The sequence below is a fragment of the Astyanax mexicanus genome, chromosome 1 (genome assembly GCF_023375975.1).
Source record: "Astyanax mexicanus isolate ESR-SI-001 chromosome 1, AstMex3_surface, whole genome shotgun sequence".
Lineage (NCBI taxonomy): Eukaryota > Metazoa > Chordata > Actinopteri > Characiformes > Acestrorhamphidae > Astyanax > Astyanax mexicanus.
This window is the reverse complement of record NC_064408.1, coordinates 109886183-109895911: the sequence shown is the minus strand read 5'-3', so window position 1 is coordinate 109895911 and position 9729 is coordinate 109886183. Positions and strand designations below refer to the sequence as shown.

General features: G+C 46.3%; 29 non-coding genes across 29 annotated transcripts; all 29 read right to left on the bottom strand.

Annotated features, from left to right (window-relative positions):
• Positions 1–114: 114 nt before the first annotated feature.
• Positions 115–187, bottom strand: trnat-ugu (transfer RNA threonine (anticodon UGU)). Its single transcript has one exon. It is a non-coding gene; the product is annotated as a tRNA-Thr (tRNA).
• A 279-nt stretch (positions 188–466) lies between these two features.
• Positions 467–539, bottom strand: trnat-ugu (transfer RNA threonine (anticodon UGU)). Its single transcript has one exon. It is a non-coding gene; the product is annotated as a tRNA-Thr (tRNA).
• A 205-nt stretch (positions 540–744) lies between these two features.
• Positions 745–817, bottom strand: trnat-ugu (transfer RNA threonine (anticodon UGU)). Its single transcript has one exon. It is a non-coding gene; the product is annotated as a tRNA-Thr (tRNA).
• Positions 818–1254: 437 nt separating this feature from the next.
• trnat-ugu (transfer RNA threonine (anticodon UGU)) lies at positions 1255–1327 on the bottom strand. The gene has a single exon. It is a non-coding gene; the product is annotated as a tRNA-Thr (tRNA).
• Positions 1328–1433: 106 nt separating this feature from the next.
• Positions 1434–1506, bottom strand: trnat-ugu (transfer RNA threonine (anticodon UGU)). The gene has a single exon. It is a non-coding gene; the product is annotated as a tRNA-Thr (tRNA).
• A 105-nt stretch (positions 1507–1611) lies between these two features.
• trnat-ugu (transfer RNA threonine (anticodon UGU)) lies at positions 1612–1684 on the bottom strand. Its single transcript has one exon. It is a non-coding gene; the product is annotated as a tRNA-Thr (tRNA).
• A 281-nt stretch (positions 1685–1965) lies between these two features.
• Positions 1966–2038, bottom strand: trnat-ugu (transfer RNA threonine (anticodon UGU)). The gene has a single exon. It is a non-coding gene; the product is annotated as a tRNA-Thr (tRNA).
• Positions 2039–2297: 259 nt separating this feature from the next.
• trnat-ugu (transfer RNA threonine (anticodon UGU)) lies at positions 2298–2370 on the bottom strand. The gene has a single exon. It is a non-coding gene; the product is annotated as a tRNA-Thr (tRNA).
• Positions 2371–2449: 79 nt separating this feature from the next.
• trnat-ugu (transfer RNA threonine (anticodon UGU)) lies at positions 2450–2522 on the bottom strand. The gene has a single exon. It is a non-coding gene; the product is annotated as a tRNA-Thr (tRNA).
• Positions 2523–3131: 609 nt separating this feature from the next.
• trnat-ugu (transfer RNA threonine (anticodon UGU)) lies at positions 3132–3204 on the bottom strand. The gene has a single exon. It is a non-coding gene; the product is annotated as a tRNA-Thr (tRNA).
• Positions 3205–3331: 127 nt separating this feature from the next.
• trnat-ugu (transfer RNA threonine (anticodon UGU)) lies at positions 3332–3404 on the bottom strand. Its single transcript has one exon. It is a non-coding gene; the product is annotated as a tRNA-Thr (tRNA).
• A 105-nt stretch (positions 3405–3509) lies between these two features.
• trnat-ugu (transfer RNA threonine (anticodon UGU)) lies at positions 3510–3582 on the bottom strand. Its single transcript has one exon. It is a non-coding gene; the product is annotated as a tRNA-Thr (tRNA).
• A 279-nt stretch (positions 3583–3861) lies between these two features.
• trnat-ugu (transfer RNA threonine (anticodon UGU)) lies at positions 3862–3934 on the bottom strand. The gene has a single exon. It is a non-coding gene; the product is annotated as a tRNA-Thr (tRNA).
• Positions 3935–4040: 106 nt separating this feature from the next.
• Positions 4041–4113, bottom strand: trnat-ugu (transfer RNA threonine (anticodon UGU)). The gene has a single exon. It is a non-coding gene; the product is annotated as a tRNA-Thr (tRNA).
• A 104-nt stretch (positions 4114–4217) lies between these two features.
• On the bottom strand, positions 4218–4290 carry trnat-ugu (transfer RNA threonine (anticodon UGU)). The gene has a single exon. It is a non-coding gene; the product is annotated as a tRNA-Thr (tRNA).
• A 789-nt stretch (positions 4291–5079) lies between these two features.
• Positions 5080–5152, bottom strand: trnai-uau (transfer RNA isoleucine (anticodon UAU)). Its single transcript has one exon. It is a non-coding gene; the product is annotated as a tRNA-Ile (tRNA).
• Positions 5153–5610: 458 nt separating this feature from the next.
• On the bottom strand, positions 5611–5683 carry trnat-ugu (transfer RNA threonine (anticodon UGU)). Its single transcript has one exon. It is a non-coding gene; the product is annotated as a tRNA-Thr (tRNA).
• A 281-nt stretch (positions 5684–5964) lies between these two features.
• trnat-ugu (transfer RNA threonine (anticodon UGU)) lies at positions 5965–6037 on the bottom strand. Its single transcript has one exon. It is a non-coding gene; the product is annotated as a tRNA-Thr (tRNA).
• Positions 6038–6143: 106 nt separating this feature from the next.
• Positions 6144–6216, bottom strand: trnat-ugu (transfer RNA threonine (anticodon UGU)). Its single transcript has one exon. It is a non-coding gene; the product is annotated as a tRNA-Thr (tRNA).
• A 105-nt stretch (positions 6217–6321) lies between these two features.
• trnat-ugu (transfer RNA threonine (anticodon UGU)) lies at positions 6322–6394 on the bottom strand. The gene has a single exon. It is a non-coding gene; the product is annotated as a tRNA-Thr (tRNA).
• Positions 6395–6622: 228 nt separating this feature from the next.
• trnat-ugu (transfer RNA threonine (anticodon UGU)) lies at positions 6623–6695 on the bottom strand. The gene has a single exon. It is a non-coding gene; the product is annotated as a tRNA-Thr (tRNA).
• A 79-nt stretch (positions 6696–6774) lies between these two features.
• Positions 6775–6847, bottom strand: trnat-ugu (transfer RNA threonine (anticodon UGU)). The gene has a single exon. It is a non-coding gene; the product is annotated as a tRNA-Thr (tRNA).
• A 280-nt stretch (positions 6848–7127) lies between these two features.
• trnat-ugu (transfer RNA threonine (anticodon UGU)) lies at positions 7128–7200 on the bottom strand. Its single transcript has one exon. It is a non-coding gene; the product is annotated as a tRNA-Thr (tRNA).
• A 413-nt stretch (positions 7201–7613) lies between these two features.
• Positions 7614–7686, bottom strand: trnat-ugu (transfer RNA threonine (anticodon UGU)). Its single transcript has one exon. It is a non-coding gene; the product is annotated as a tRNA-Thr (tRNA).
• A 279-nt stretch (positions 7687–7965) lies between these two features.
• On the bottom strand, positions 7966–8038 carry trnat-ugu (transfer RNA threonine (anticodon UGU)). The gene has a single exon. It is a non-coding gene; the product is annotated as a tRNA-Thr (tRNA).
• Positions 8039–8475: 437 nt separating this feature from the next.
• On the bottom strand, positions 8476–8548 carry trnat-ugu (transfer RNA threonine (anticodon UGU)). Its single transcript has one exon. It is a non-coding gene; the product is annotated as a tRNA-Thr (tRNA).
• A 284-nt stretch (positions 8549–8832) lies between these two features.
• trnat-ugu (transfer RNA threonine (anticodon UGU)) lies at positions 8833–8905 on the bottom strand. The gene has a single exon. It is a non-coding gene; the product is annotated as a tRNA-Thr (tRNA).
• A 280-nt stretch (positions 8906–9185) lies between these two features.
• trnat-ugu (transfer RNA threonine (anticodon UGU)) lies at positions 9186–9258 on the bottom strand. Its single transcript has one exon. It is a non-coding gene; the product is annotated as a tRNA-Thr (tRNA).
• A 79-nt stretch (positions 9259–9337) lies between these two features.
• On the bottom strand, positions 9338–9410 carry trnat-ugu (transfer RNA threonine (anticodon UGU)). Its single transcript has one exon. It is a non-coding gene; the product is annotated as a tRNA-Thr (tRNA).
• Positions 9411–9729: the final 319 nt, after the last annotated feature.

Sequence of the window (9729 nt, the reverse complement as noted above, 5' to 3'; positions counted from 1 at the left end):
CTATGGAGCCCAGTCTCTTTAAACCCCTTGTCCTGGGTTTTTAACCAGACAACCTTTCGGTGTTAAACGTTGATATGGTGTTTTTTGGCACCACTGCCCCCAAAAGAATCACAAAGGCCCCAGCGAGAATTGAACTCGCGACCCCTGGTTTACAACACCAGTGCTCTAACCTCTGAGCTATGGAGCCCAGCCTTTTTAAACCACTTGTCCTGGGTTTTTAACCAGACAACCTTTCGGTGCCAAACTTGGACATGCTATTTTTTTGGCACCACTGCCCCCAGAATCACAAAGGCCCCAACTAGAATTGAACTCGCGACCCCTGGTTTACAAGACCAGAGCTCTAACTTCTAAGTTATCGAGCCCTGCCTGCTTGATCCACTGGTCTTGGGGTTAAAAGCAGACATCCCTGCGGTTCCAAACTACAACAACCTCTTTTTTTGGCACAACTGACCCAATACCAATGTAAAGTCCCCAGCGAGAATTGAACTCACGACTCCTGGTTTACAAGACCAGTACTCTAACCTCTGAGCTATGGAGCCAAGCCTTTTGAAAACACTGGTCTTGGGGTTTAAACCAGTCCAAAAATAAAAACATAATCTTTTTTCAACACAACTGATCTCAAAAGCACCTTAAAGGCCCCAGCGAGAATTGAATTCACGAACCCTGGTTTACAAGACCAGTGCTATGGAGCCCAGTCTCTTTAAACCCCTTTTTTCAACACAACTGATCTCAAAAGCACCTCAAAGGCCCCACCGAGAATTGAACTCGCGACCCCTGGTTTACAAGACCAGTGCTCTAACCTCAGAGCTATGGAGCCTTACATTTTTAAAACAGACAACCTTGCTGTCCCGAACTTCTTCATTCAGTTTTTCGGCATGACTGCTCCCAAAAGAATCTTAAATGCACCAACTAGAATTGAATTTGCGGCCCCTGGTTTACAAGTTCAGTGCGCTAACGTCTGAGCTATTGAGCCCTGCCTGCTTGATCAACTGGTCTTTGGGTTTAAACCAGACACCTTGTGGTCCCAAACTACAATAACCTGTTTTTTTGGCAGGACTGACCCAAAGTCAACACAAAGGCCCCAGCGAGAATTGAACTCGCGACCCCTGGTTTACAAAACCAGTGCTCTAACCTCTGAGTTTTTGAGCCCAGCCTTTCTAAACCACTTGTCCTGGGTTTTTAACCAGACAACCTTTCGGTGCCAAACTTGGACATGGCGTTTCTTTGGCACCACTGTCCCCAAAAGAATCGAGAAGGCCCCAGTGAGAATTGAACTCGCGACGCCTGGTTTACAAGACCAGTGCTCTAACCTCTGAGCTATGGAGCCCAGCCTTATTAAACCACTTGTCCTGGGTTTTTAACCAGACAACCTTGCGGTCCCAAAATAAATGCATAATCTTTTTTCAACACAACTGATGTCAAAAGCATCTTAAAGGCTCCAGAGAGAATTGAACTCACGACCCCTGGTTTACAAGACCAGTGCTCTAACCTCTGAGCTATGGAGCCCAGCCTTTTTAAACCACTTGTCCTGGGTTTTTAACCAGACAACCTTGCGGTGCCAAACTTGGACATGCTATTTTTTTGGCACCACTGTTCCCAAAAGAATCACAAAGGCCCCAGCGAGAATTGAACTCGCGACCCCTGGTTTACAAGACCAGTGCTCTAACCTCTGAGCTATGGAGCCTTGCCTTTTTAAAACACTGGTCTTGAGGTTTGAAAAAGACAACATTGCTGTCCCAAACTTCACCATTCAGTTTTTGGCATGACTGCTTCCAAAAGAATCTTAAATGCACCAACTAGAATTGAACTCGCGACCCCTGGTTTACAAGACCAGTGCTCTAACTTCTGAGTTATCGAGCCCTGCCTGCTTGATGCACTGGTCTTGGGCTTAAAACCAGACAACCTTGCGGTGCCAAACTAGGCCATGCTGTTTTTTTGGAACCACTGCCCCCAAAAGAATCACAAAGGCCCCAGCGAGAATTGAACTCGCGACCCCTGGTTTACAAGACCAGTGCTCTAACCTCTGAGCTATGGAGCCTTGCATTTTTAAAACAGACAACCTTGCTGTCCCGAACTTCTTCATTCAGTTTTTCGGCATGACTGCTCCCAAAAGAATCTTAAATGCACCAACTAGAATTGAATTCGCGGCCCCTGGTTTACAAGATCAGTGCGCTAACGTCTGAGCTATTGAGCCCTGCCTGCTTGATCAACTGGTCTTTGAATTTAAACCAGACACCTTGTGGTCCCAAACTACAATAACCTGTATTTTTGGCAGGACTGACCCAAAGTCAACGCAAAGCCCCCAGCGAGAATTGAATTCACGACCCCTGGTTTACAAGACCAGTGCTCTAACCTCTGAGCTATGGAGCCCAGCCTTTTTAAACCACTTTTCGGTGCCAAACTTCAACATGGAGTTTCTTTGGCACCACTGCCCCCAAAAGAATCACAAAGGCCCCAGCGAGAATTGAACTCGCGACCCCTGGCTTACAAGACCAGTGCTCTAACGTCTGAGCTATGGAGCCTTGCCTTTTTAAAACACTGGTCTTGAGGTTTGAAAAAGACAACATTGCTGTCCCAGACTTCGCCATTCAGTTTTTGGCATGACTGCTTCCAAAAGAATCTTAAATGCACCAACTAGATTTGAACTCGCGACCCCTGGTTTACAAGACCAGTGCTCTTACTTCTGAGTTATCGAGCCCTGCCTGCTTGATACACTGGTCTTGGGCTTAAAACCAGACATCCCTGCGGTTCCAAACTACAACTACTCTTTTTTTGGCACAACTGACCCAATACCAATGTAAAGTCCCCAGCGAGAATTTAACTCACCACTCCTAGTTTACAAGACCAGTGCGCTAACCTCTGAGCTACGGAGCCAAGCCTTTTGAAAACACTGATCTTGGGGTTTAAACCAGTCCAAAAATAAAAACATAATCTTTTTTCAACACAACTGATCTCAAAAGCACCTTAAAGGCCCCAGCGTGAATTGAATTCGCGAACCCTGGTTTACAAGACCAGTGCTATGGAGCCCAGTCTCTTTAAACCCCTTGTCCTGGGTTTTTAACCAGACAACCTTTCGGTGCCAAACGTTGATATGGTGTTTTTTGGCACCACTGCCCCCAAAAGAATCACAAAGGCCCCAGCGAGAATTGAACTCGCGACCCCTGGTTTACAAGACCAGTGCTCTAACCTCTGAGCTATGGAGCCCAGCCTTTTTAAACCACTTGTCCTGGGTTTTTAACCCACTTGTCCTGGGTTTTTAACCAGACAACCTTTCGGTGCCAAACTTCAACATGGAGTTTCTTTGGCACCACTGCCCCCAAAAGAATCACAAAGGCCCCAGCGAGAATTGAACTCGCGACCCCTGGTTTACAAGACCAGTGTTCTAACCTCTGAGCTATGGAGCCCAGCCTTTTTAAACCACTTGTCCTGGGTTTTTAACCAGACAACCTTTGGGTGCCAAACTTCAACATGGAGTTTCTTTGGCACCACTGCCCCCAAAAGAATCACAAAGGCCCCAGCGATAATTGAACTCGCGACCCCTGGTTTACAAGACCAGTGCTCTAACCTCTGAGCTATGGAGCCTTGAATTTTTAGAACACTGGTCTTGAGGTTTGAACAAGACAACATTCCTGTCCCAAACTTCAGCATTCAGTTTTCGGTATGACTGCTCCCAAATGAATCTTAAATGCACCAACTAGAATTGAGCTCGCGACCCCTGGTTTACAAGATCAGTGCGCTAACCTCTGAGCTATTGAGCCCTGCCTGCTTGATTGACTGGTCTTCGGGTTTAAACCAGACACCTTGCGGTCCCAAACTACAATAACCTGTTTTTTTAGCACGACTGCCCCAAAATCAACGCAAAGGCCCCAGGGAGAATTGAACTCGCGATGCCTGGTTTACAAGACCAGTGCTCTAACCTCTGAGCTATGGAGCCCAGCCTTTTTAACCCACTTGTCCTGGGTTTTTAACCTGACAACCTTGCGGTCCCAAAATAAATGCATAATCTTTTTTCAACACAACTGATGTCAAAAGCATCTTAAAGGCTCCAGAGAGAATTGAACTCACGACCCCTGGTTTACAAGACCAGTGCTCTAACCTCTGAGCTATGGAGCCCTGCCTTTTTAAACCACTTGTCCTGGGTTTTTAACCAGACAACCTTTCGGTGCCAAACTTCAACATGGAGTTTCTTTGGCACCACTGCCCCAAAAGAATCACAAAGGCCCCAGCGAGAATTGAACTCGCGACCCCTGGTTTACAAGACCAGTGCTCTAACCTCTGAGCTATGGTGCCTTGCATTTTTAAAACACTGGTCTTGAGGTTTGAAAAAGACAAAGTTTGCTGTCCCAAACTTCGCCATTCAGTTTTTGGCATGACTGCTTCCAAAAGAATCTTAAATGCACCAACTAGAACTGAACTCGCGACCCCTGGTTTACAAGACCAGTGCTCTAACTTCTGAGTTATCGGACCCTGCCTGCTTGATACACTGGTCTTGGGCTTAAAACCAGACATCCTTGCGGTTCCAAACTACAACTCCTCTTTTTTTGGCACAACTGACCCAATACCAATGTAAAGTCCCCAGCGAGAATTGAACTCACGACTCATAGTTTACAAGACCAGTGCGCTAACCTCTGAGCTACGGAGCCAAGACTTTTGAAAACACTGGTCTTGGGGTTTAAACCAGTCCAAAAATAAAAACATAATCTTTTTTTCAACACAACTGATCTCAAAAGCACCTTAAAGGCACCAGCGTGAATTGAATTCGCGAACCCTGGTTTACAAGACCAGTGCTATGGAGCCCAGTCTCTTTAAACCCCTTGTCCTGGGTTTTTAACCAGACAACATTTCGGTGCCAAACGTTGATATGGCGTTTTTTGGCACCACTGCCCCCAAAAGGATCACAAAGGCCCCAGCCAAAATTGAACTCACGACACCTGGTTTACAAGACCAGTGCTCTAACCTCTGAGCTATGGAGCCCAGCCTTTTGAAACCGCTTGTTCTGGGTTTTTAACCAGACAACCTTTCGGTGCCAAACTTCAACATGGAGTTTCTTTGGCACCACTGCCCCCAAAAGAATCACAAAGGCCCCAGCGAGAATTGAACTCGCAACCCCTGGTTTATAAGACCAGTGCTCTGACCTCTGAGCTATGGAGCCCAGCTTTTTTAAACCACTTGTCCTGGGTTTTTAACCAGACAACCTTTCGGTGCCAAACTTGGACATGGGGTTTCTGGCACCACTGCCCCCAAAAGTCTCACAAACACCCCAGCGAGAATTGAACTCGCGACACCTGGTTTACAAGACCACTGCTCTAACCTCTGAGCTATGGAGCCTTGCACTTTTTAACACTGGTCTTGAGGTTTGAACAAGACAACATTGCTGTCCAAAAATAAAAACATAATCTTTTTCAACACAACTGGTCTCAAAAGCACCTCAAAGGCCCCAGCGAGAATTGAACTCCCGACCCCTGGTTTACACGACCAGTGCTCTAAGCTCTGAGCTATGGAGCCTTGCCTTTTTAAACAACTTGTCCTGGGTTTTTAACCAGACAACCTTTCGGTGCCAAACTTGGATATGGGGTTTCTTTGGCACCACTGCCCCCAAAAGAATCACTAAGGCCCCAGCGAGAATTGAACTCGCGACCCCTGGTTTACAAGACCAGTGCTCTAACCTCTGAGCTATGGAGCCTTGCATTTTTAAAACACTGGTCTTGAGGTTTGAACAAGACAACATTGCTGTCCCAAACTTCAGCATTCAGTTTTCGGTATGACTGCTCCCAAAAGAATCTTAAATGCACCAACTAGAATTGAGCTCGCGACCCCTGGTTTACAAGATCAGTGCGCTAACCTCTGAGTTTTTGAGCCCAGCCTTTTTAAACCACTTGTCCTGGGTTTTTAACCAGACAACCTTTCGGTGCCAAACTTGGACATGGCGTTTCTTTGGCACCACTGTCCCCAAAAGAATCAAGAAGGCCCCAGTGAGAATTGAACCCACGACGCCTGGTTTACAAGACCAGTGGTCTAACCTCTGAGCTATGGAGCCCAGCCTTATTAAGCCACTTGTCCTGGGTTTTTAACCAGACAACCTTGCGGTCCCAAAATAAATGCATAATCTTTTTTCAACACAACTGATGTCAAAAGCATCTTAAAGGCTCCAGAGAGAATTGAACTCACGACCCCTGGTTTACAAGACCAGTGCTCTAACCTCTGAGCTATGGAGCCCAGCCTTTTTAAACCACTTGTCCTGGGTTTTTAACCAGACAACCTTGCGGTGCCAAACTTGGATATGCTATTTTTTTGGCACCACTGCTCCCAAAAGAATCACAAAGGCCCCAGCGAGAAATGAATTCGCGACCCCTGGTTTACAAGACCAGTGCTCTAACCTCTGAGCTATGGAGCCTTGCCTTTTTAAAACACTGGTCTTGAGGTTTGAAAAAGACAATAGAATCTTAAATGCACCAACTAGAATTGAATTCGCGACCCTGGTTTACAAGATCAGTGCGCTAACGTCTGAGCTATTGAGCCCTGCCTGCTTGATCAACTGGTCTTTGGATTTAAACCAGACACCTTGTGGTCCCAAACTACAATAACCTGTTTTTTTGGCAGGACTGACCCAAAGTCAACTCAAAGGCCCCAGCGAGAATTGAACTCACGACCCCTGGTTTACAAGACCAGTGCTCTAACCTCTGAACTATGGAGCCCAGCCTTTTTAAACCACTTTTCGGTGCCAAACTTCAACATGGAGTTTCTTTGGCACCACTGCCCCCAAAAGAATCACAAAGGCCCCAGCGAGAATTGAACTCGCGACCCCTGGTTTACAAGACCAGTGCTCTAACCTCTGAGCTATGGTGCCTTGCATTTTTAAAATCACTGGTCTTGAGGTTTGAACAAGACAACATTGCTGTCCCAAACTTCAGCATTCAGTTTTCGGTATGACTGCTCCCAAAAGAATCTTAAATGCACCAACTAGAATTGAGCTCACGACCCCTGGTTTACAAGATCAGTAAGCTAACCTCTGAGCTATTGAGCGCTGCCTGCTTGATCGACTGGTCTTCGGGTTTAAACCAGACACCTTGCGGTCCCAAACTACAATAACCTGTTTTTTTGGCACGACTGACCCAAAATCAACGCAAAGGCCCCAGCGAGAATTGAACTCGCGACCCCTGGTTTACAAGACCAGTGCTCTAACCTCTGAGCTATGGAGCCTAGCCTTTTTAAAACACTTGTCCTGGGTTTTTAACCAGACAACATTGCGGTGCCAAACTTGGCCATGCTGTTTTTTTGGAACCACTGCCCCCAAAAGAATCACTAAGGCCCCAGCGAGAATTATACTCGCGACCCCTGGTATACAAGACCAGTGCTCTTACCTCTGAGCAATGGAGCCTTGCGTTTTTAAAACAGACAACCTTGCTGTCCCGAACTTCTTCATTCAGTTTTTCGGCATGACTGCTCCCAAAAGAATCTTAAATGCACCAACTAGAATTGAGTTCGCTGCCCCTGGTTTACAAGACCAGTGCTCTAACCTCTGAGCTATGGAGCCCAGCCTTTTTAAACCACTTTTCGGTGCCAAACTTCAACATGGAGTTTCTTTGGCACCACTGCCCCCAAAAGAATCACAAAGGCCCCAGCGAGAATTGAACTCGCGACCCTTGGTTTACAAGACCAGTGCTCTAACCTCTGAGCTATGGTGCCTTGCATTTTTAAATCACTGGTCTTGAGGTTTGAACAAGACAACATTGCTGTCCCAAACTTCAGCATTCAGTTTTCGGTATGACTGCTCCCAAAAGAATCTTAAATGCACCAACTAGAATTGAGCTCACGACCCCTGGTTTACAAGATCAGTAAGCTAACCTCTGAGCTATTGAGCGCTGCCTGCTTGATCGACTGGTCTTCGGGTTTAAACCAGACACCTTGCGGACCCAAACTACAAAAACCTGTTTTTTTGGCACGACTGACCCAAAATCAACGCAAAGGCCCCAGCGAGAATTGAACTCGCGACCCCTGGTTTACAAGACCAGTGCTCTAACCTCTGAGCTATGGAGCCTAGCCTTTTTAAAACACTTGTCCTGGGTTTTTAACCAGACAACATTGCGGTGCCAAACTTGGCCATGCTGTTTTTTTGGAACCACTGCCCCCAAAAGAATCACTAAGGCCCCAGCGAGAATTATACTCGCTACCCCTGGTATACAAGACCAGTGCTCTTACCTCTGAGCAATGGAGCCTTGCGTTTTTAAAACAGACAACCTTGCTGTCCCGAACTTCTTCATTCAGTTTTTCGGCATGACTGCTCCCAAAAGAATCTTAAATGCACCAACTAGAATTGAGTTCGCTGCCCCTGGTTTACAAGATCAGTGCGCTAACGTCTGAGCTATTGAGCCCTGCCTGCTTGATCAACTGGTCTTTGGATTTAAACCAGACACCTTGTGGTCCCAAACTACAATAACCTGTTTTTTTGGCAGGAATGACCCAAAGTCAACGCAAAGGCCCCAGCGAGAATTGAACTCACGACCCCTGGTTTACAAGACCAGTGCTCTAACCTCTGAGCTATGGAGCCCAGCCTTTTTATACCATTTGTCCTGGGTTTTTAACCAGACAACATTTCGGTGCCAAACTTGGACATGGCGTTTCTTTGGCACCACTGCCCCCAAAAGAATCACGAATGCCCCAGCAAGAATTGAACTCGCGACGCCTAGTTTACAAGACCAGTGCTCTAACCTCTGAGCTATGGAGCCCAGCCTTTTTAAACCACTTGTCCTGGGTTTTTAACCAGACAACCTTGCGGTCCCAAAATAAATGCATACTCTTTTTTCAATACAACTGATGTCAAAAGCATCTTAAAGGCTCCAGAGAGAATTGAACTCACGACCCCTGGTTTACAAGACCAGTGCTCTAACCTCTGAGCTATGGAGCCTTGCCTTTTTAAAACACTGGTCTTGAGGTTTGAAAAAGACAACATTGCTGTCCCAAACTTCGCCATTCAGTTTTTGGCATGACTGCTTCCAAAAGAATCTTAAATGCACCAACTAGAATTGAACTCACGACCCCTGGTTTACAAGACCAGTGCTCTAACTTCTGAATTATCGAGCCCTGCCTGCTTGAAACACTGGTCTTGGGCTTAAAACCAGACATCCTTGCGGTTCCAAACTACAATAACCTCTTTTTTTGGCACAACTCACCCAATACCAATGTAAAGTCCCCAGCGAGAATTGAACTCACGACTCCTAGTTTACAAGACCAGTGCTCTAACCTCTGAGCTATGGAGCCCAGCCTTTTTAAACCACTTTTTGGTGCCAAACTTCAACATGGAGTTTCTTTGGCACCACTGCCCCCAAAAGAATCACAAAGGCCCCAGCGAGAATTGAACTCGCGACCCCTGGTTTACAAGACCAGTGCTCTAACCTCTGAGCTATGGTGCCTTGCATTTTTAAATCACTGGTCTTGAGGTTTGAACAAGACAACATTGCTGTCCCAAACTTCAGCATTCAGTTTTCGGTATGACTGCTCCCAAAAGAATCTTAAATGCACCAACTAGAATTGAACTCGCGACCCCTGGTTTACAAGACCAGTGCTCTTACTTCTGAGTTATCGAGCCCTGCCTGCTTGATTCACTGGTCTTGGGCTTAAGACCAGACATGCATGCGGTTCCAAACTACAACTACTCTTTTTTTGGCACAACTGACCCAATACCAATGTAAAGTCCCCAGCGAGAATTGAACTCACCACTCCTAGTTTACA